This window comes from Protopterus annectens, chromosome 6.part0 (assembly GCF_019279795.1).
Source record: "Protopterus annectens isolate FY-2018-M chromosome 6.part0, PAN1.0, whole genome shotgun sequence".
Classification (NCBI taxonomy): domain Eukaryota; kingdom Metazoa; phylum Chordata; order Ceratodontiformes; family Protopteridae; genus Protopterus; species Protopterus annectens.
Genome location: NC_056737.1, coordinates 1,902,300,779 through 1,902,324,832, shown reverse-complemented (window position 1 = coordinate 1,902,324,832; position 24,054 = coordinate 1,902,300,779). Strand labels below are relative to the sequence as shown.

Below are 24,054 nucleotides of genomic sequence, written 5' to 3'. Positions count from 1 at the left end.
GACACTTTCCACTACGGCACCGTACCCTTCGGGGCAGACTTTTGCCTTTATGGTGCAGACACCTTCAACTACTACAGTGCTGACATCCTCGGCGCAGGCTTTTTCCCCACCATTTTCTTCGGTGCAGACATCCTCGGCTCCGGCCTCTGAACCTATTGAATTAGCAAGGACCAAATATTCCCCTTCACTGGATCCTTTTTCTAGCAGTCAGTATAGTCCTTTCCTGGAAAGGCCAGAATCGCCATTAGCCTTCTCCATGAGGTTAACCAAGAGTCTCTCTGAACAGGATGTGTTGCGGCTTGTTGACCAGTTGCTTGTGGCCAGAGGTCTCTCCCAACCATCGAAGTCCACGTTCCCTCATTCAGGTGAATGTATATGTCCTCAAACCCCTACCTATACTCCTCCTTCAACTTCCACTCAAGTTTCGAAGCCTGTTACTCTGACAGCAGCTTTCCTTCCTCCGACTCCAATAGTGGATCTCACTTTGGCACCAGAGTCATCCTTGTGGCCTTCTGTACACTGGGCATCGGGCTCATCTCAGGCCAGTGGCTGTGCCATTGGGGAGGGTATTCCTGACTCCACGCCAATTTTTTCTATGGCAGCTTCCAGGGATGCTATCTCTCTTGTGGTTAACGGTCCTCTTGAGATTACTGGTCTGGGGGCAGGCTCATCAGGGCAGGTGTGACCCCGGTTCTGAGGTTGTCGTGCTTGGTTCCAGGCTCCCATCCCTCCTTGGGCGGGCCAGCTTTCCAGGCCATGGAGAGGGTGCTTTCCTTTGCTGACAAATCTCACATATCGGAGTCCTCTCCCCCCTCTGTGCAGCAACTGTCACAGACTTCAACTGCCGGACATCGGGCACAAGAGCCTCAGGTTTCTCCTCCTCAGGAGACCACCTCTTTGCAGTCTTCCCCAGAACCTCCCACTGAGGAAGTACTCCGCAAAGCATCATGTAAGAGGAAGCACATGGACTCCACTGAGGAGTCACTGACCGAACATACGGATTTTGGTAACAGGGAAGGGTCCCCACGGTCACCCTCTGATGAGGTGTCCTTTGGTGACATCCTGAGATCCTTAGACAGAGGGGTGACTGAAAGGCTTCTAATCCTTCCTCTGAGGAATCCGTATTCTTGCAGGCTTTTTGTGCCCTGCCCCCTACCTCCTGGGTCACCCCCCTGCCGATGAGCTCGTCCAGCTCATCGTGAAGCACGCATGGAAGGCCCGTGACACCATGGAAGCAATACCGAAGAGGCCAGATAAAATATTATCGCCCCCAGCTGAGCACCCCCACTGGTCATGAGGTCTTGGTGGCAGCTGCTGCTAAGAAGCATTTGGCAGAAGAGAGCCAAACTGTCCATCCAACCAAGGAGTCCCGGGCGATTGACAGATTAGGGAAGCATGTGTTTGCTTCATCGACCTTCGCTGTAAGGTCTTTGAATTATCTGGCACATTTTACCAGGCTTCAGCATGATCTTATCAACCAGCTCTCTGAAACCTTGGCAGGAGCTGTTTCTGACGAAGTCCATGATAATGTGGCTTTTCAGATAGCCACCCTAGAGTTCATTTCCAACTCTTCCATATGTCTTATTTCTCAGGCACAGGTATAGTTGCCAGATGACAAGCCTGGATGTGCCTTTACGACTTTGTAGACTCCTTTAAGGCTTCCTTCATGAATGCCCCCACAGAGGCCGCTTCTTTGTTTGGTCCTGAAGTCAAGGATACGCTGGCAAGGTGCGAACAAGATGGCAAGACCCTGTCTGCTATTGGTGTCAGACCCTCCACTCCTCAGAGATTCTACTCCAGAAATCAGAGGAGCGGAAAGATCTGACACAAGATATCATAGGGTACTTTCTGGGAGGCATGTGCCGAGTTCTCCCCTAGAGGCAGAGGGGGAAACTCCAATGGAAGATACCCCTTTCAGGTCAGAGGAGGTCTGTGAAACTGGGGTTCCAGAGATTCTTTCTTTGGCCAACCCTATCAGCGCTCCTGAAGCATTGCCCGACTGCTCACCTCTGGAAGTGGCCGGGGGTCATTTCTCCTTGTACCCTGCTGCCTGGCAAAAGATAACAATTGACTCTTGGGTACAACGGATAATATCCAGAGGCTATCATAACCCCTTCCATTTTTGCCCAGTCTCATCAAGAGTATTACCCGACGTTCCACCCAGTCAAAGGGAAACAGCAGCAAACTAAATCCAAAAGATGCTACAAAAAAAAGAGTCATCCAGATGGTCCTCCCAGACCAGATAGGATCCGTTTTTCACTCAACGTTCTTTTTAGTGCCAAAAAAGACAGGGGACTGGAGACCAATTCTGGATCTCAGTACACTAAACAAATTTGTAAAAACAGAGAAATTCTGGATGGTCACGGTTCAGTCTATCCTTCCACTTTTGGAAGAAGACAATTGGATGTGCTCTGTAGATCTTCAAGATGTGTATTACCACATAAGCATGGACAAATGCTCAAGAAGATACCTCTGCTTCCAAATAGGAGCCAGTCCCTACCAGTTTTGAGCCCTGCCCTTCGGCCTCTCTACAGCCTCCAGAGTGTTCACAAAATGCATGGCAGTGGTTATCGCTCACTTGAGATTTCAAGGATTCCAAGCCTTTCCATGTCTAGACGACTGGCTCCTCACTGCCCCCACCAAGCATCTACTGGAAGAAGCCCTGCAATATGCTCTCTTAACAGCTTGAAACCTGGGAATCACTATAAACTGGGAGAAATCCAACACAACCCAAACTCAGTCTTTGGAATTTATAGGGGTACTGCTGGACATGAGAAATTGCACAGCATCCCCTCCAGAACACAGGCTTTAGAGAATAAGACAAGTTCAACTGCTGCTCTGTCACCACAAATCCCCAGCTCAATCTATAGTGTAGCTATTGGGGTCAATGGCAGCCTCGATTACCATTGTTCCTCTAGCCAGATTCCACATGAGACTCCTTCAGTGGCTACTTCTCACTCAGTGGTACCTTCTGCAACATCCTTTGTCCTTTCAGATAAGTGTAACTCAGAGATGCAAGCAAGACATCTCAAAATCCCCAACAATGGTCTCACCCTTTTTACCCCCCATCATCTGATAGCTACAGTGACCACAGATACCTCCCTGATAGGGTGAGGGGGGGGGGCTATGTCAGGGAAACTCGGTCCAAGGCACTCGGTTGGAATCAGAGGCCCTTTTGCATATCAATGTCCTGGAATTGAGGGTGGTGCTTCTAGCGTTGCAAGCATTTTACTCCATCCTTCTGTCAGGGACTATTACGATATAATCAGACAACATGTCAGTAGTCTGGTACATCAACAAACAAGGGGGCACCAGATATTACCCATTATGCCGAGAGGCCTTGAGAATATGGCAATGGGTGATAGCTTACAACCACTTTCTAATTGCAACGCACATTCCCGGGAGCTCCAGCATGACAGTGGACAAATTGAGCAGGTGCATTCTACAGCCTCATGAGTGGTCTCTCAGTCCTCTGATAATGGCAAAAATCTTCGACCGCTGGGGCCAGCCTTGCTGCGACCTATTTGCCTCCTCAACCAACTACAAGTGCAGCAACTACTTTGCCCAGATCCCCCCTCAGGGAGAGTCACCAAGGGACGCTCTAGTCCACGCTTGGCCCTCAGGTCTTCTTTATGCTTATCCTCCTCTCCCCTCATCTCCCAGATTCTAAAGAAAGCATGACAGTTGAAGAGCAAAGTGATCCTCATTGCTTCATATTGGCCTCAACAAGTCTAGTTTCCCATCCTCTGGCCTCATCTGCTAGATCAACCATGGATTCTCAATCCATCCCCAACATTGATCTCCCATCCACAGGGTCTGATTCACCCCAATCTAACAACCCTGAAACTGACAGCTTGCTTTCTCCACTTCCAATGATTGCCAGGCATGAAAACTTTTTGTCCCCTGTGTGCAATATTCTTATTGCATTTCATAAATCGTTCACCAGACTAATCTATCCTAACAAATGGAAAATGTTCTCTCTATGGGCAGCAAATAAACAATTAGACCCGTTATCAGCCCCGGTCTCGGTGGTATTGGATTAGTTATCACATCTTTTTCACTCTGGGGTTGTCTGCCTCTACTATCCATGTACATTTAGCTGCCATCTCAAATTTTCATATTGGTTTTCAAGATTCTTCACGTATGTCACACAGACTCTGTAAGACTTTCTTGAAAGGGGTTATCCACCTAAAATCTCCCTTTAGAGAATACGGTCTCAGTGGTATTGGATTAGTTATCACATCTTTTCCACTCTGGGGTGTCTGCCTCTACTATCCGTGTACATTTAGCTGCAATCTCAAATTTTCATATTGGTTTTCAAGATTCTTCACTTATATCACACAGACTCTGTAAGACTTTCTTGAAAGGGGTTATCCACCTAAAACCTCCCTTTAGAGAATCCGTACAACCTTGGGATTTGGCTTTGGTTCTGCAAGCTCTAACAGCTCCACCATTTGAAACTGCATCTTCATGTGATATAAAATATCTCTCTTGGAAAACTTTGTCTTTGATTGCAATCACATCGGCCAGGCGATTGTCAGAACTTCAGGCCTTATGCATCAAACCTCCCTATCTTATCTTCCATAGGGTTTCACTGAGAACTAATTATATCTTTTTACCAAAAGTGGTGTTAGAGTGGTCTATCAACCAGTCCATTGACCTTCCAGTGTTCTTTCCTAACCATTCTAACAAGGGAGAGTATTGCTTGCACTCCTTGGACGTTCATAGGTAAGTACGATTTTATCTGGACAGAACAAAATCTACCCGTAAATCAGACCAACTGTTTATGGCTTTTTCTGGACCTAGACGGGGTCATCCTGTATCAAAAGTTACACTGGCTTCATGGCTGAGAAATTGTATTACTTTTATCTATAACAAAACAATCTCACCTTGCCTCATAGAGTCAAAGCACATTCTACAAGATCTATGGCAACTTCAGCAGCTTTCCATGCTAAGGCTTCCCTCAATGATATTTGCTCAGCTGCAACTTGGGCCAAACCTCATATGCTTATTCTTCATTACAAATTGGACTTGGCCTCCAGAGCTTCCTTTGGCTCCATGGTGCTCAGGAATGTCCTTCCATGAGGGCCACCCAGGAATATAGGTAGCTGGGGACTCTGTCCCATCAGTAAGGAATGAACGAAGATTAACAAAATTCAGATAAAGAAGTTATGTCTTATCATAACGTTCCATCTGTGTTGTTGGTCTTCGTTCATTCATTACTTCCCACCCTCCATCCCCCATTCGGAGGTTCTTGGTTGATCTCATGTACTCCTGTCTTGTAGATCTGTTATGACCAGAAGTAGCCTCTACTTTTATCTATCAACTTGCAAACTTGATCTGAGGTAACAGGGAGCAGAGCATTCTGGGTAGGACCTTGGCTCGAGAGTTTTTGGCAGACGCGAGCTTTGCTACTGGCTGGCTCAGTTCCAAGGACGGAACCAATAACCCATCAGTAATGAATGAACGAAGATCAGCAACACAGATGGAACGTTATGGTGAGACATAACTTCTTTTTTATGGACCATCTACTGCAGAGGTTATCAAAAATGTGATGCGAGAGATAACCTGATAAAGGGAATCTCTCAGATTTTCAGTCCTCCTTTTTAAACTTTTCCAAGGGATTTTCTGTTCCCTCATCCAGTTATGGCAAGAAACAAAATAAACAGTCACAGCGAATTGCTGGTAAACAGTACATTTAAAAAAAAATAATGGCAGGAAGGTTCCAAAAAGAAAGCACAACCCCCCCCCCCCGACTCCCAAACATAGAAGAGTCAAATAAGGCAGAATGACTGTCGATTGTCCCTCTCTAGTATAGATGACAAACAGGTTGGGTAGTTTGTTTATATGCTTCATTATTACACAGAAACACATCAGGATGGATAGCAGCATTACAAAATATAAACAAACAGATTAACAGGTGGACTACACAGACATACATGCTTACATCTCAACAGCTTACTATAAAATGGCAGTCAGGCTCGCACGTGCTCAGTATTTATACACTTGTGCAAGCCTCTAGAAAGCTTCTTAAAGCTATACACACATATGGGTCTACATCCTCCCTCTTAAATAGATTGCCCTCAATGAAATGACATTGGAATAAGACATGCAATAATATAGACATCAGAAACAAACACAATGTTTATGTCCAAGTTGCGGTGTATCTGTAACATGGTCTAGAAATACGGCCTGATCTAGTAATATAGTAATCAGAACTGGGTTTTGCAACAGGGAAAGTCTTCGGTGAATAACTTGTATCAAGAACTTTGGGATTCATCTCAGCAGCAGGGATATTTGACATCCTCTAGAACTGGAACGCTGGACAACTCACTCTGAGATAAAGTTGCTGCCTAGGAAACTTTGTGCCATTGTCAGAAATAACTTTGTGTGGACTACCATGGACTGCAAAATTATGCTTCATCTTAGTAATGACAGTACAGAATGCTAGGTTAGGAAGTAGGTCACTCTCAAACCAATTGAAATAGGGGTATAGCAACACCAAGTAATGTTGATCATTCCACTCAAAAATGTCAGTGGCTACTGTCGACCAAGGTAGTTCAGGAATCTGGTTTAGCTGAAGTGGTTTCTTCTGTTGATGTGGCTTTGTACTATTATATACAGACATAGAAGTCTAAAATACTAGTCCTCTTGCCCTCCTTTTAGTAGAATCAGTTCCTGGGTGGCCACAATGCAAGATAATATACTTTTGTTGCAAAGACTTTGGAACAATGACTTTTAGACCTTTCATGACAATACCATTGTCAGACAAAATCTCATCTCTGTAAGGAAAATAAGGTTGTACTTCTTTAGGTAAACTAGATTGCTTTGATGGCCATCTTTGATTGATAAAGTGGTTGAGCTTCTGCAAAACAGGATCTACGGCTATGTCATTTCTAAACTCATCAAGACATGTGGAAGAAAAATTTCTCACTTCCATGACTTCAAAATCAAATTACTCATTCTCATACTGTTCAGTGGTATTTCCGGGTGATCTGGATAATGTATCAGCAAGGTAAAACCGTTTGCCTTTTGTGTAGACAAGACTGAAATTGTACTTCTGCAATCTGAACATCATACATTGCAATCTGGCTGGAGCTGTATGCATAGGCTTTCTCAAAATAGTGACTAGCGGTTGGTGGTATGCTTTGATCTGGATAGGTCTACCATAAATATAATCATGGAACTTCAAACATGCAAACACAATTGCCAAGAGTTCTTTTTTTATCTGAGCATACTGCATTTCAGTTAGGGTTAGAGATCTGCATGCACAGGCAACAGGTTGACCCTCTTGAAGAATGACTGCACCAAGACCAAACTTCGAAGCATTACAGGAAAGAGTAACTGGTTTATGAAATCATGATATCTGAGAGTTGACGGACTAGCAATTCTCTGTTTCAGGACATCAAATGCTTTCTGGTGCTGTTCCAACCATGACCAGGATACATCTTTACATGTCAGCTCTCTGAGCGGTGCTGCTAATTAGCTTAAGTCTGGAATGAACTTGCCTAGGTAGTTAACTATGCCAAGAAAACGTTCAAGGGCTTGAATATTGTCTGGAGCTGGCATCTCGAGAATAGCTGTTTGCTTGGAAGGATCTGGTCGTAAGCCTGAACTGGTAAACAAATGACCAACATAAGTGACTTATCGTAAACTGAACGTGCACTTCTGAGGTTTTAGCTTATGATTCACTTGATGTGCTCTTCCCAGAAGTTTCTTGAGGCTTCTGTCATGCTCAGCTTCACCATTACCTCTTACTAGAATATCATCTACTGTGATAACACAAAGATACCCAGAAAAAATTTGCTCTGTTGTGCGTTGAAAGACTTCACTGGCAGAATTTATCCCAAATGGTATTCTCAAAAAGTTGTACCTGCCAAAAAGAGTACCGAACATAATAAGCAACAAGGATTTCTTATCAAGCTAAATTTGCCAAAATTAACTCTTTGCATCAACGGCAGAAAAACAGTGGCATTTGGCATCAGAGCTGCAACTTATTCAACTGTACGCATTGGATGATGAGGTCTTTTCAGTGCTTTGTTCAAATCTCATGGATCAATACATATTCTGATATCATCTGAGCTTTTCTTATGTGCTGCCACCATGGAGGATACCCATTCAGTTGGTTCTTCAACTGGACAAATTACTCCTTGTTGCACCATTTTATCTAGCTTGGCTTTGACTCTTTTCTGCATAGCTACTGGAACTTTCTGGGCTGGCCTGACAACTGTGCTGACATCTGGATCTAACTTCATGGAGTACACAACTGAAAGCTTGCCTAGTTTGTCTTCGAAAAGATCAGCATAGATAGAGAAAATATACTGGTTTGAATTAGAGTAGTGGTCTTTCAAATTAACATGATGGACTTCCTTATTAAGTGAAAGCAGCCCTATTTTCAAACTACATCTGAGTCCTAGTAATGACTGTACATGCCTTTTGACCGCATAAAATAACAAGTTGTATCTGCAACTCAACAAGAAAGTACTACTGAACCTTCAGTTTGAATCTCATCACCACCATAAGCAACAAGTTTGCACACTTTGTCAAATCAAGCTTCTCACCAGCACATACTCCAGCAAATGTTTCTGCAGACATAACATTGCACCTGTGTCAGCTTTGAGCTCTATGGGTTTTCCATTTATCCAAACATTACAAAATACTTCATTCTCTGCCCTTAAATTTACTGCATTGACTGTTTCATGAAGCACTGACATGCCATCAACATAAAAAATAGGGTCACTGCTTTCTAACTGATCAACTTGTTTCTTTGAAAGTTCCCCTGAATAAAAGAATGTGTGCCTTTTGATTTACAAAACCTTTTGAAATAATTCCACTTATTGCATCTGTGACATTGCCGACCAAAAGATAAACATTTTTCCCTTTTAGGCTCATGACTTCCTCCACATTTACAACAGTTGACAATGAAAGTGGGTGGGGGCCCATTCTTTGAGTTTGCTGACTCAATCTTATGCTTCACTGAGACTGTGTGTGCTCTGGAATTTGCTAGAAAGCTGTGGGGTTTCCCTGTGACTGCTGCAGGGTTTACAGTTGCTGCAATGTGCTTTGGCCTGTTTCTTTTAACCAAGTGCTGCATATTATCAACATTGGCCTTAAAAGTTACTGGAAGCATGCATCTCTCATTTGTGTCCATATTTGTGTGCTTTTCTGTAAGCTCATTTATCTGACAGATCTCATTGGCCTTATTCAAAGTTAAATCACTGTCACAAAGCAAAATCTTTCTCACAACATCTTCTAATACCACAGACAAGTCTGTCTTTTATCAACTCATCCCTTAAATCACCAAATCTGCACGTTTTAGGCTTGTTTCTCAAATCAGTTATATATGCTGCAAATGTTTCCCCAGGCTTTTAATCCCTTGTATAAAATAAGTGCCTTTCCATTGCAATGTTCGTTTGGGGGTTACACATTTCTCTAAATTTACATTTTAAGTACTTGGGTTTCTCCCATCACTCAGGCAGCATAACTATATGACGGCTTTCCCTCTCACCTGCAAAGACAGCAGGTGCATACACACTCTCTTTCTATGGCTTCTGAACCAGCTAAATTAAGTAGAATAAATGCCTTTGTACAATCATCTGTGTCAGAAAATGCAGCCTGTATGAAAATATCGTACTCTTGATCAAACACTCTCCAGTTCTCTGCAATATTAGTATCAAACACAAGTGGAGCTGGTTTTCGAAATCTGTCTGCCATGCCAACAAATTATGCCCAAACACAGTGAAAAATATGGCCCTTGTAATTATATATGAACAAGCTGCTATTTGTGCCTGTAATAATTCAAATGCACAATAAACTCTTCGAAATATTGTACTTTGAGAAATATGATTTGAAATGGCTGTATTTTGTGAAATAGCTGTACTATAATACTGCACAAACATACAAAGACTTCATACACTTCAGACAACTCAAATAGCTTTGATTAATGTGAAAAAGTGCTTAGTGAAAAAATTTAGTTGTTTCCCTTATTTTATTCATTTTATGTGATTCAGACTTTTTTCAAACATTTTCCTTAGTTATTTCGAATATTTCTGGTAATATATCATAATATCGAATATTTCTGCTACTCAGAAATTCATTCAAAGCATTCTGAATGCCTCGTTTCTTATTTTGCAAATAAGAAATATTTTGAGCATGTTTTAATACCTAAAATTTGCTTCTGACCTGTTTTGCGAGTTATACGAGCAGTAGCGATGATTCCTCCAATCTTAACTGAGTGCCTCTCGGTCTCGAATCTGAGGAATCTGGATCCCACTCTGGCACCTTGTCCTTTTTAGACATGTCACTTCTAACACCTTGTTATTTGTCCTCCTCTAGTACAGATGACAAACAGGTGAGGTAGTTCATTTATATGCTTTATTACACAGAAACATATCAGGATGGATAGCAGCATAACAAAATATAAACGGACTGATAAACAGACAGACTACACAGACATGCATCCCTTCCAGAATGTCTGAATTTACATGTTTCTCTTTTACAACACATTCTTTCAGACAAGTGGGTTTTGAGGCTGATTCAGCAATGTTTCAGATGCCAATGGGAAGAAATTTCTCCTTTTTAAGGAATTATTCCACATTCACCAAACCAAACTGCTTTGTTCCCTCCTGTCCTACAGCACGTGTTGTCTCAAGGAGTAATAGAAATTATTCCTTCTTTCCAGTTTGGAAAAGTTTTTATTCAAGTGTGTTTTTGGTGCCAAAGAAATAAAATGCCCAGAGACCAGATCTGGGCCTTTTTTCCCTAAACCAATATGTGACAGTGTCTAAGTTCAAAATGCTTTTACTTCACAGCGTATTACCCCTTCATTCTCATTTGAGTTTTTGATAACTTTAGATATAAATGATGCTTATTATTACATTCCTATTTATCTAGATTTCAGGTCCTTCTTAAGGTTTTATGTGTACAGATCATTTTACCAGTTCTCTGCCTTACCCTGTGGGCTATTCACTGCTCACTTGGGTGAGAGATCTCCTGTGCAGGCTGTGTTTCAAAGAGAATATTCAAACGTTTTTTTTGACTTTATCACACAGAATTCTGTTCCTTGTGTCTCTTCTACATATCTCAGTAAAATCACCACCATCACCACAGATGCCTTGACTTTTCATGGGGAGCAGTGTCAAGGGGGATAAAAGTGCAAGGTATCTCTGACAACAAAGACAGACACAAGTACATAAATATAAAAGAGATGCTTGCCCTTATCAAAGCACTCATCTCTCTGAATCATCTTTAGCCCTAAGATCTCTTGAAGTAGTTGCAGACAATACCACAGTGATGTTGTCCATAAACAAGCAAGTGGGGAACCAGATCCTACCTCAATGCAGACTTTTAATATTAGCATTAGATATTGCTTTATGGCACATTCTCACTCTCCAGGTATCCTATATTCCATCAGAGAAAAACTGTGTTGCAGACAAGCTGAGCAGGACAAAGGCAGACCCTCATGAATGGAAACTACATTGTTGGGATGGTATTCCAAGATATGCTGTATAGGTGGGGAGTTCCTCAGCCGGTTAAAATTCTGCTCAAGGACTCCATGCAAGAAGGCCTGGAAGATACATGTCTTTTCTTTTACTTGGACAGGAATTTTCCTGTATGCCTTTCCATTGATATCCAGAGTACTTCTGAAGACTCAGAAGGAAATCTCCAGAGTCATTGTGGCAACTTCCTTGTAACCCAGGCAACAATGGTTCTCCATTCTTTTGTATTTGGCTAGGGGCAATTACCACAAGGTTTTTCACAGAGTGCATTCCCTCACACATGAGCAGGACTGTATGATACATCCTGATACCATACAACTTCAACTGACTGCTTGGATGTTAGGGTCTTTTTTACAAATAATTTTATCAATTTTAACACATTTACAGTATGTACATAGAAGACAGGACGGAAGATTTACACATTTCACATTTAACAACAAACACCTTTCAATTTAGATGATAAGGTCATCATACCTTTTAGACACTTTTCTACTGAGGAAGTACAGCAGGTATTAATGGAAGCAAGAAAGCCTGCAACTAGAAAATCATATATAAACAAATGGTACAGGTTTTATAGTCAGTGCCAACAACATAACCAGCATCAGTTCAAGGCTAGTGTTTCTATGCTTTACAGTATTTCTGTGAGTTGCTTTCCTATAGCCTGTCTTACTCCTCTGTCAAGGTTAATTTGTTTGATATTTCAGCATGTCTGCACATGAATCTCACTCCTTCAATGCGTTCTCATGCTTTTGAAAAGGTTATTGCATAAGAGATCTCCAAGAAACTGGTGGTTCCTCCTTGGGATCTTAATTTTGTGTTAGAGAAGCTAACACTTGTTCCAGTTGACTTTACTCATTTGGATGACTTAAGGTTCTTAAAATGGAAAACAATCTGACAAATTGCTGTGACCTCTTCAAGGTGTGTATCTGAGTTGCTAGCTATGATGGTGGGTCCACCTTATCTCATTTTCCACACAGAAAGGGTTTTTTTTTATGCCTTACCTGGCATCCAGGCTTACTTTAAGCCAAACTATACATTTCCCTATTTTCTTCCCTGAACCCAACAATGAGGGAGAAAGAATACTGCATGCCTTGGATGTCCACAGATAACTCAGGTACTGTCCTGATAGAACAAAATCTTTCAGAACTTATGATCAGTTGTTCATTTCTTGTGAAGGTAAAATGAAGCAATGACTTGCATTAAAGGAGCCTATTTCCAGTTGGTTGTCACAGGCTGTTAACATTTATTTCCACTAAACAAAACTATTCCAGGAAGAATCAAGGCTCATTCTACCAGGGCCTTGGCTTCTTCTATGGCTTTTTGTAAAGAGTGTACAGCAGTTGATCAGTCCCTATTTACTGACTGACAGCAGTTGCTTATACACGTACTGTAAGGTGTAGTTTACAGTGTGCAGCCTATGTTCTTTGTTGTGGGGAATGCACCACACCCCTACATTTATATCTTAACTATTTAAGTACCTCTGGAGTCAAACAGGCTCACCAGCTGTGTCTGCCTAGAAATAACTGAAGCAGAAAAATGGAAGACAGTATAATCTACTTTATACCTTTTTTGATAATGGGATTTGCTGAATCCAACTCACTTAGGTACAGTTGTCTTAGTAGACAGCATTACTGTTGAGTCAGCGTATGTGTCTTATTAATGTACTCCTGTGTATTTGTATCTGAGGGCTGCTATTGTCAGTTTTGGAGGGGTAGCTAGGGCTATAGGATTATACTGTTTGTGTACCTATTATCCTCCCAGGGCTGCTTAATGCGCAGTATTACTGAAACTTGTTTTGAGCTGCTTGAGGTTGTGATCTCTGAGGTTTTTATTCTTTGCCTTTAACATTTTTGTGCTATTGATGCCACATGGTTACACTGTTGCAAATAACGTTGAGCAATATGGCTTAGCTGTTCACCACTCCTTCCTATCCTGTTTTTCTTTGGTACTCAGCTTTTGGTCATGCACAAACACAAGCGCTATACTTTCAGGGTTGTACCATCATCTGCTATATCATTTGTGGATTGTGGCAGATGTCCACCATTAGATCACTGTTTTAGTAATGTTGAAAGATGGGATGCATCTTGCCAAGAAAACAGTATGTCTGGTCAGTATACCAAAACCTAGGTGCTACTTCCTCACAAACCATATTTCTGACCATAGACCTTGCCACAAGGACTACATGCAGATACTTAAGGGACATACAAGCATAGAAATGCAAAAATCCTCATAACGTTTTGCTGCCAGTCTGGAAAGCACAACTCCATCTGTAGCTCTCTCGGTCAGCTGACAAAAGGATCCATTTGCATTCATGAAGGAAAGTTAAGCACCCCATTGAGGAACCTACCTCATTATTGAACTATTTTTCTGACTTTTAAGCTTTGTTCTGAGGGAAATGTCTCTGTGGAGGGCAGGTCTTGTATAAGGATAGGCATACCCAGTGTCTTTTCTGTTAAGCATCTGACCATAACACCAAATGTTCTGTTTATCAGGGTTTTATTCCAAAGACTCTTAGAGGCCATTTGGCATAGCTAAAACCTACATAGCAAACAAATGCTTACAAGCTTTGGCATGAGCTACTCTACTGTGCAAACAGAAGCTCCTTCCCCAGATGTTGCTTTACAGTCCAAAAGAAACTCAAAAACAGAAGGAGGGTGCTGTTTTGTGTACTTCTCTGTTAATGCTGGAGTCTGATGTTTCTGTTGAGACCATAAACAAGTCTGCAGACCATCAAGTATTTTGACCTATTCCCACTGTTGCAACTCCTTTGGAAGCCAATATGGAGCATCCTTTTGGCACATCCCGTTCAACCAATCAGATGGTCTTTAAGGCTATGAAGGGAGAGCCTAGGCTTTTGATTTTGGAAGGACCAAACAGTGTTCCTCAGATACTTGTTAATGAGGATGTCTCAGGTTCTTTATTGAGGTTGGTCTGAGGTAAAGCCCTTCACTGATGGTTTCTTTAGAAAACCTGAAAAAGAAAAAAAAAACACAAAACATTTTTTAATCTTATGCTACATCTACAGCCAGAGATCCTCAACAGGAATGGTAGGACTTTTCTCATGGACTGTTTTAAAGACCTTATGTTTAAAACCTCCATAGTTTTTTTTGCCTCAACACATTCTACTCCTCACAAAGGAAAAGATGGATACTTCCTCTAAGGAAGATTCTTACTCAAAATCAGCCTCTGAGCCTCTGGACTACTCTTGCCAGTTGTACTTCAGTCTTGTTTTGAGTCTAAATCTAGAGATACTTCATCTTCAGACACACTCCAAGGATAATTTCATTTTGGGGAGGCTTTCCAAAAAATGATGCAACAATTTAATTAGGAAGGTAGAAAACTGTCTAAATGTTAAAAGGGGTACAACAGTTTACTCCACATGGATATCCCCAAATCTTTTGCTGTCCCCACTTTCTTTCTGCTTCTGTAGTCATGGAATCAACCCCCCCCTGTGCCAGAAAAGCCTGATAGGTGCTACATTCACAAAGATCTGTTCACAAACCCTATATCTGACCCTGAAGTTATTTCTATGGACTTTGACAAGCCATCTAAATGTTTTCCATCCTCAAATGCCTTACTAAATGATGAAGATAGAAGAGCAATGGGCAGATATGGAAAGAAAGTTTATACTTCTGCTACATTAGTTTTCCATGCTATTAATTATCAAACTCATGTTATCATTAGGTGCCTGTTATCCATGTTTGACAATATGTCCACACTTATTCCTAATCTCCCTGACATTGACTCTAGATCTGCCCTACGGGATATGATTTCTTCTGCTTTTCAAGTTACACTTTACTCCTTGCTCCATTAAGTGTGCAAATTAGGGTCAAGCTTTGCAAATTAGGGTCAAGCTTTGTACATCATTTTGCCCCTACAGCAAACAACTGAATGTTATCTGCTGGTCGCCACTGAAATTAATCCATCTCAGGAAGTAGTTATGGGCTCCCAGAGAAACTTTCTCTTACTTTAAACCAGTGAAAGTATGTACGCAGATAACTAATGTCACTTTTGTAACCTGATTAATTACCTAGCTTCTGCTAGGTTAGCCTAAGCTTCCAAGTCTAGGTAGTCAGCAGTCAACCCCCCCCACTTACTTTAATCTCCTGCACGTTTCCCTAATTCTAATATGTGTCCTATCTTTCCTTCTGTCCCACTTTTATCCTTCCCTTATCCTGCCATCACCTAAAGAAGGCCTTGCTCTTGCATCCATATTCCTGACCACTAGGTGGCATCACTCTATATGCTATTCCTACCAATTTGATACAAACCTGCTATTCCTACCTATAGCACATTGGCCCCTGCTTTTCCACTGTGTCTTTACCTTCCCTCTTAGCATCCTTCTTACCTACTATCTCTCTAACAGCCTTTATCTCTTCCTACCAGCCACTTCTTTCTAACATTCTGTCCCTCGCAAACTTCAATTTTAACAAACTTACCTGCTGAATTTTTCTTCAACCTCACTGATTGTCTTTCCTGGCAGAACTCTCTCTTGTCTGATCCCGCTCCATTCGCCCTTCGGGCTCACTCCGCTCCCCTACCCTACCCCCAAATCCCAACCACCCCCAGTGCTCCTAAACTTATTCCACCTACAGACCACACCCCATCAAAATTACTCCAATCACATAACCAAATAATTACTACACCCACCCCCTTTTCCTCTAAAACCTGCCCACACTATCTATCCCTAATCACTTCTCCTTACACCTTTCTCTCTACCTTACCCAAATTCTTTTCCCAAACTATCACTGATCCACTCAAATCACCATCCTTAAAAATGTATATCCCTACAATCCCCCACAAAAATCAAACTTTAATTTGGTTACTCCTATTACCCTCTCTAGCCTCTACCTACCTTCTTACCTCATTTGAACACTCTCCCAATAACCCTTTCCTACTACCTTCCAAACATACCTTATCACAAACAAAACCTTCTTCTCATTTCTGGCTAAATATCCCTTATATTCCTTGCTACCAATTACCAAAATATCATCGAATTACTCACATCAACTTCTCTTACCCAAAAACTAGAAAACTATTTGATTTCCACAGCAAACCAGTGCACCCTAAACCTATAGCACCCCTACTATCTCTATTAGATGGTGATATTCACCCTAACCCAGGACCAAATAATCCGCCTCCCACAACAGTTATAAACCACAATAATACTATAAAACCTCCTCCTCCCAAACCTACCAACTCACTCTCTATTGCTCACCTGAACATACGCAGCATATGCAACAAAGTTGCTCAACTCCATGCTCTCTTACAGACTCAGCCATTTGATATCCTATGTTTATCAGAAACATGGCTAAAACCTTCCATTAAAGACATTGAAATCTCCCCACCTGGCTATAATATTATTAGACTCGACCGTACTTCCAAAAAAGGAGGCGGAGTAGCAATCCTCTATAAAACTGAGCTACAAGTCAGTACACTTAACCTTAACTTACCTACTAATGCTAGTGCAGAAATAATAATCTCCAAACTGCAGCTAAATACTAGTAAAGCCATAAATATCATCTGAGTCTATCTCCCCCCTGGGAACAACTGCAATATATTAGAAGACATTCTTAGCTGGCTCACTAGTAATATCCCACAAGAAACCATTATTCTTGGGGACTTTAACATTGACTGAAACTCTTGCACGAATATAAATCCCACCACCCACATTAACCTGTATGGCTACTCACAACTAGTTAATCACCATACCAGAACCAATAAAATCAATAACAAGGCAACACCTTAGAATGGATACTAACTAATACCCCACAGCAAACCTACACAACAGGCATCCTTCCTGATGACCTTAGTGACCATTGTCTGACATATATTATTAGACATAAAACCAACATAACATTCCCAAACAATTTCCGAACAATACGCTCAAAAAAGCATTTCAACCTAGAACTTTTCCAAGCAGAACTTAATCAGTGTAATTGGTCTCCAGTAAAAACTCTCCCTCTCAACAATGCCGTGGAATACTTTAATTCTACATTCTTGGCTATCTTGGATAGCCAACCCGTTCTATCAGAATCATACCTAAACCAGCCCCATGGCTTACTATTACTACTAAACAGAAAATCCTACCTAGAAATAAATATTGGGCAAAATGGCGGACTTCCAAGAATCCGTCAGACCATCAAACCTTTAGAGAACACAGAAACAATACTAAAAGAGCCATCCTACTAGATAAAAAGAATTACTATCTACAATTACAACAATCCTCTACCAGACAACCTAAAAAATTCTGGGCTAGTATTAATAATCTTCTCTACCCAGGCCAATCAATCACACCCAGTCCCCAAGGATCTAACCCCAATAATCCAAAAGAAACTGCCAATGCCTTCAACTCTTTCTTCACAGAAACCATTCAAACTCTAGCCAGCCACCTATCACCTGATATATCTAACTTGCCCACATATTCCCATAATCCACCCCCACAATTTCACCCCCAACCAGTATCCATTTCTTACATCTCCTCCCTTCTCCAAAAGTTAAAACCAACCTCCCCATCTGCAGATAAACTCCCAGCAGAATTCTTGCAAAAAGCTGCTAAAGCCCTAGCCTATCCTATTTCCATTCTGATAAACAGATCTATAAAAGAAGGTGAAGTACCATCAATCTGGAAAATCTCACATATCATCCCTTTACATAAAGGTGGAATTCCCAATGACTTCTCCAACTATCGTCCCATAGCTTTACTATCCCCTATAGCTAAAATTTTGGAAAAATGCATTCACAAGCAGATACTCAATCACCTTCTTATAAGTAACCTACTTGCCAACTGCCAACATGGCCTTAGACCTTTTCATAGTACTACCACTGCCCTGCTATCATTCACAAACTGTATCAACACCAACCGTAATAACAATAGACTTTCATCTGCAGTTTTCATTGACCTATCCAAAGCTTTTGATATGGTCAACCATCAACGTCTACTCCACACCCTTACGTCTCTCTCTTTGGATTCTCTATCTTTAAAATGGTTTACATCTTACCTTGGCAATCGTCAGCATGCCGTACTCTGGCAAAATGAACTATCCAATCACCGCCCAATCTCCCTAGGCATTCCAAAGGGCTCTAGTTTAGGCCCACTTTTATTTTCTATCTTCATAAATGACCTGCAATCTGAAATCCCATACTCCACCTGCATTCAGTACGCAGATGACTCTACATTAATCTGCTCTGCCTCCTCACCAACCGAACATCAGTCAATTACTCAAAAAGCCTTTAACACTGTTGAACAATGGTTCTCCTACCACTGCCTTCTTCTAAATCCCAAAAAAACTAAATTGCTACTTTTCACCCCAACCCAAAAGTCTTCCCCTGTACAAATAAATCTTATTTCTAATAATGGTACCCTTATCTCACCTGACCCTACCACTAAATTGCTAGGTATAACAATTGACAACAACCTAAACTTCGAGACACACATAAACAATACAATAAAATTAATTAATAAGAAACTAGGATCCCTCTATCGCATCAAAAACTATCTTTCACCAGAAGCTAGGTCTGCCATAGCTCGAACTCACCTTTTATTCACTCTGCTCTATGCTGCTCCAATATATACTAATATCTCCAAAAACAACCTCAAGAAACTAGCAACTTCCTACAATAATATTGCTAGATTTGCTACAGGCTCCCCTTTCAGAACCCATCACTGCTTAAATCTTAAACACTTAAACTGGCTTGAATTCCCTAACCAGCTTCAATCTTACCACCTTACTTTAGCCCACAAGACCCTGTATCAACCTAGCAACACTCCTATACTCTCTAGCCATATCACACCATATAACAACCTCAAAAATTTACGTTCCTCAAACAAACTACTGATTAACACTACTAAATCAAACAACTCAGCAGGTGACTCCTTGTTCTCAAACTCTGTAGGAAAATTATGGAATAAACTTCCCACTGAAATCACAGCTCAGACTTCTCTCCTACTTTTTAAAAAACATCTAAATTCACATCTTAATAATCACTGGCTATGCACCTGCACTAACCCTGGCTAATTTCTTCTCCCCCTAACTCATTCCCTCCCTTCCTTCATGTCTTCATATGAAATATTTACAATCTATCCTACGTACACTAATTATAAGCATTTTATGCATAAATTATCACTGTAACCTATGAACTGGAATACTATTAAAAAAAAAAAGGGGGGGGGTGGATTTTCGATTTGACTGTACTATCTTACATTTCCTAAATATTTTTTTTAACATTGTATAACTTCTTTTATATAATTGTACTATTATGTATCTCTATGTGGAGCTTTTCTCCCCGGGCCTCTACTGAAAATGGACATGTATCCAGCTAGACCAGCCCGGTCAACAAATGTAAAATAAATAAATAAATAAATAAGTAAATTATCTCAGCTACCATTGGATCTGCTTTTATAAGGTCTTCTTGGCTTAGATTCCAGATACTACCTGAGGATATCAAAGTCAAGCTTTTAGATGCTACTTTGGATAAAGACTACGCGTTTAGCTGTCCTTTGGAGATAGTCACAGAAATTGGAGGAAAGGAGTAACATCTTAACAGGTGGTATATACATCTTTTTTCTTTACCCTATTCCAAAATTTCAGAGAAATTGCCCCTTCACACTAGGTCCTTTCTAACACAAAATAAGTACTCAACAGAAAGTAGTTGCAAGACAAGCCCAAATCTGACTTTTAAGGACCCATAAGACCCTTATCAGATAAGCCTTTTAGTTTCTGACTATCCTTTTTTCCCCACCATGGCCATCCATCCTCCATACTTCCCAATGAATTGTCTGTCTGACTTCCCTTCAGCAAAACAATTACAACAAATTCTTGGGTTTTGCAAAAAATCTGAAAAAGGTACATTGTACATTGGAATTCCCTTCTCAGTATGCAGTTGCACAGGTATCTCCAAACAAACAATATCTGAGTCCTTCTTTCATTTCAGACCTTCTAGATTAGGGAGTAATAGAGCCTTTTAATTTCATTTCTATCAAAAGGTGTTTCGTTGTTCCAAGAAAACAAGGTACCTGGAGGCCATTCTGAACACCTTTTTGAAAGTTCCAGAACTCAAAATGTTGCCACTCCAAAATATTTTCCCCTCTGTTTTTTCCCAAAGCTTTTCAGGTTACCTTGGATCTGAAGGATGTTTATCTTCATATTCCCTTTCATCCAGAACACAGGATTTTTTTTAAGATTGTGTGCCTTGGGGGGGTTTCACTTTGTTTACTACTTTGTCATTCTGTCTTTTCACTGCTCTGAGAGTCTCCACAGAATGCCTAGTCCATGTTATCCCATTATGCAGACTCCAAGGTATCTGCATATGTTCTTATATGCACTATTTTCTGATTCAAGCCACTAGTGTACAGAAATTTTTTTGAGATTTACAGTTCACTATTAACCTCTTCCAGAACTTGGGATTTATTCTAAACTGCAACAAGTCCAGACTTCTTCTTTGTCTTTCTCTAGTCTTCTTAGGTTTCCTTCTCAATGCATTCCTCATGATGGTCTTTATTCTCTTAGACAAGATTAATTTCTTAACAGATTTTTTCTATCCATCATAGACTTTTCTCTGACTTCTACAAGAGAAATTCAAAATGTTATTTTTATTTATTATGTCAGATATTTCCTTGTAAATTGAACTGTTATGATTTCTGCTCATATTTAAAATTCAGTAAAAATTCTTCAAAAAAAAAAAAAAAATAAAATAAAAAGAGAGAGAGAAAAACAGAGAGATATTCTAAGTGTCACAAGCCATCCACAGTAAGAATGATTCCATTTGCCATACTTCATATGAGGAAAATTCAGTGGTACATAAAATCTGTCTGGGCACAACACTGTCATTCTCTATCATTCCCAATTCCTGTCTTGCCTTTCATGAAGAAAGAACTGTTTTGGTGGATCACTTGGGTAGAGATAAACCCTGGAGTTCCATTTCTTATTCTCCAATCTCTACAAAAGCTTTCTACGTATGCATCAATCATGTCAAGGGGGGTCTTGTACAAAGGGTTTCAAGGACCTGGGCTATGGTGGAATGAGGATCACTTGATTAGGAAGGCAATACTTCCATCAGGCTAAAACATTTTCTAAGTATATATTATTTTTGTTCTCTGCTTTGCTCTAATCATTAGCCTCTGCCCATTGACCCCCACCCTCCCCCCAGTCCATATTGACCAACTTTATCCTGAAACAAGGCAGCTTGGTGAGGCAGAACTACCCAGGCCAAGGCTTTTTGCTTAGCCTAGCCTGAGCCCACCAAGGATTTACATAACCTGCTTTAGCCCCTTCATAAATAAAGGGTTTGTCACCCTTTCATTCTATCTCTGTCTCTGTCAGTCATATTAGTGACTTTGTTATCCATTATTTGCACTTAGAGTGTTGGCTTCACAATGTCCACGTTCTGGCTGTATTTCAAATGTTGGCTTCATAATATTTCCCCTCACTATTTTTATACAACTTCATTATTCCTTAAGACCCTTGATCTTTGTAGTGAATGCACATTTATCTCATTGATCATTGCTTGTAAATTCTATATTTTATTCTGTTTTCAGATTTATTGATTTGGTTGAATTTCTCAGAATGTTTATTTTTAATTCTGTGATGTCAATGTATTCCTATCCCTCCTAGGCAAAATTAACATTTATATGAACAGTGGTGGTTTAGTCTGATGTTAAAAAGTGTCTTCTTCAGCACCTATAATGTTAACCTAGTTACTTCACTGCCCTTTTATGCATTCTGGCTGTCTTTGTTCCATATTGCTTTGGTTTTTGCTTATTGGAAAATTAATTAATGGCTGTTGGTATACAGGCCACTCTAGTTACTGTGGAAGGATATTTGGTTATTTGTGGAAACTTTTCCCTTTCTTTTTAGCTACAGTATCTGTTTTTTCTTAATTCTACTTTAATAATTTGTATTGGGTGATCAAAAGTGATCATCATTTCTTTGTAGTTTGTGTTCCTATTGTTCATCTGCTACCCTCATGTGGTATTGTTTTAGGCTACATTCAGTATATCACCAAAAAATCAGAATATCACCTCCTCATATTATGTTATTAAGATAAGGTTTCTGAATCATTTGTTATATGCTTGGTCTTGAGGTAAATTTCTTGACATCCATTACTTGAACATACATCAGTCTGGTTATGATCAGCGAAAAATAATAGTCCACTTTGTTATACGATTGTTGTTTTAAATGCTGTTACATTTTCTTTTTACATGTGATTTATTTTCAAGTTTATTTAGTTGACTGTGTGTGTGTGTGTGTGTGTGTGTGTGTGTGTGTGTGTGTGTGTGTGTGTGTGTGTGTGTGTGTGTGTGTGTGCCTGCCTTCTGCATATGTGTCCTATTCTACCTGACTCTGTTTTTGGGGAAAGATAATGTAATGAACCCCAGTAGTTTCTGATTTATTGTGTATTTATATGCTTTTGTTGAAATGTTGATAGGATGTTGCAGTCAGCACTGCTGTTTGGTTTTTCACACAGTCTTGATTTTCTGTAGTCATTACATTGCTTCCAGGCCCAGGCAGAATGCTCTTTCCATGACTAAGAATTAAGGCTTCTGTGCAGCCCTAGATTTATGTAAAACTGCTGTTTATTGAGTCACCCATGTCAACAGCTGGTGTATAGCATGACTTCATCATTCTTTTCTATGTAATAATACTTATCACAACTCTTAGTGCTCTGAATTGGTTGTTTGTTTTTACTGTGAAGTCTTTGTAGAGATTGCAGACAGTGAGCTCTTCTCAGTGTTTCACCAACTTATGAAAATAAGCGACAAGGAGATGAATGTAGAAACAACAAAGGCCGACTCAATAAAAATTTTATTAGCACTTTCAGTCCACCAATTTTACAGTGAACTTCTCAGATAAAACCAAAGCACAAAATGAACTGCTATTTAAAAAGTCTTCCAAATCCTAGTAGTTGACATCACTAAATAAATTCATTTAAAGAAACAGTAGCATTAAATTATACTCAAATAATAAAAAGTCCGGATAAACAGTATATAAACTAATAAGCCCTTCATGAATGGTAATTTAACATATTTGATATATATATATATATATATATATATATATATATATATATATATATATATATATATATATATATATATATATATATATATGTGTGTGTGTGTGTGTGTAAACTGGTTTTACTTGAATGGTTTTAATAATTAGCACTATTATTATTACTGATATTTACTGAGGTCGAGTGGGTCAAATTACCATTCATGAAGAGCTTATTAGTTTATATACTGTTTATCTGGACTTTTTATTATTTCAGTGTAATTTAATGCTGCTGTTTCTTTAAATGAATGTATTTAGTGATGTCAACTACTAGGATTTGGCAGACTTTTTAAATAGCAGTTCCTTCTGGGCTTTGGTTTTATCTGAAGACGTTCATTGTAAAACTGATGGACGAAAGCACTAATAAAATTTTTTATTGAGTTGGCCTTTGTTGTTTCTACATTCATCTCCTTGTCGCTTATTTTCATGTTTGTTTCCCATTTCTATCCTGCTTTTACCCAATGTTTCACTAAGTATGTGCCTTGAGAGAATTACGGTATTATCTG

General features: G+C 40.1%; 1 protein-coding gene across 1 annotated transcript in view; it reads left to right on the top strand.

Moving 5' to 3' along the window:
* Nucleotides 1-24,054, top strand: part of CFAP65 (cilia and flagella associated protein 65) — a 2,328,717-nt gene that overhangs the window by 1,161,381 nt on the left and 1,143,282 nt on the right. The window lies entirely within an intron of this gene.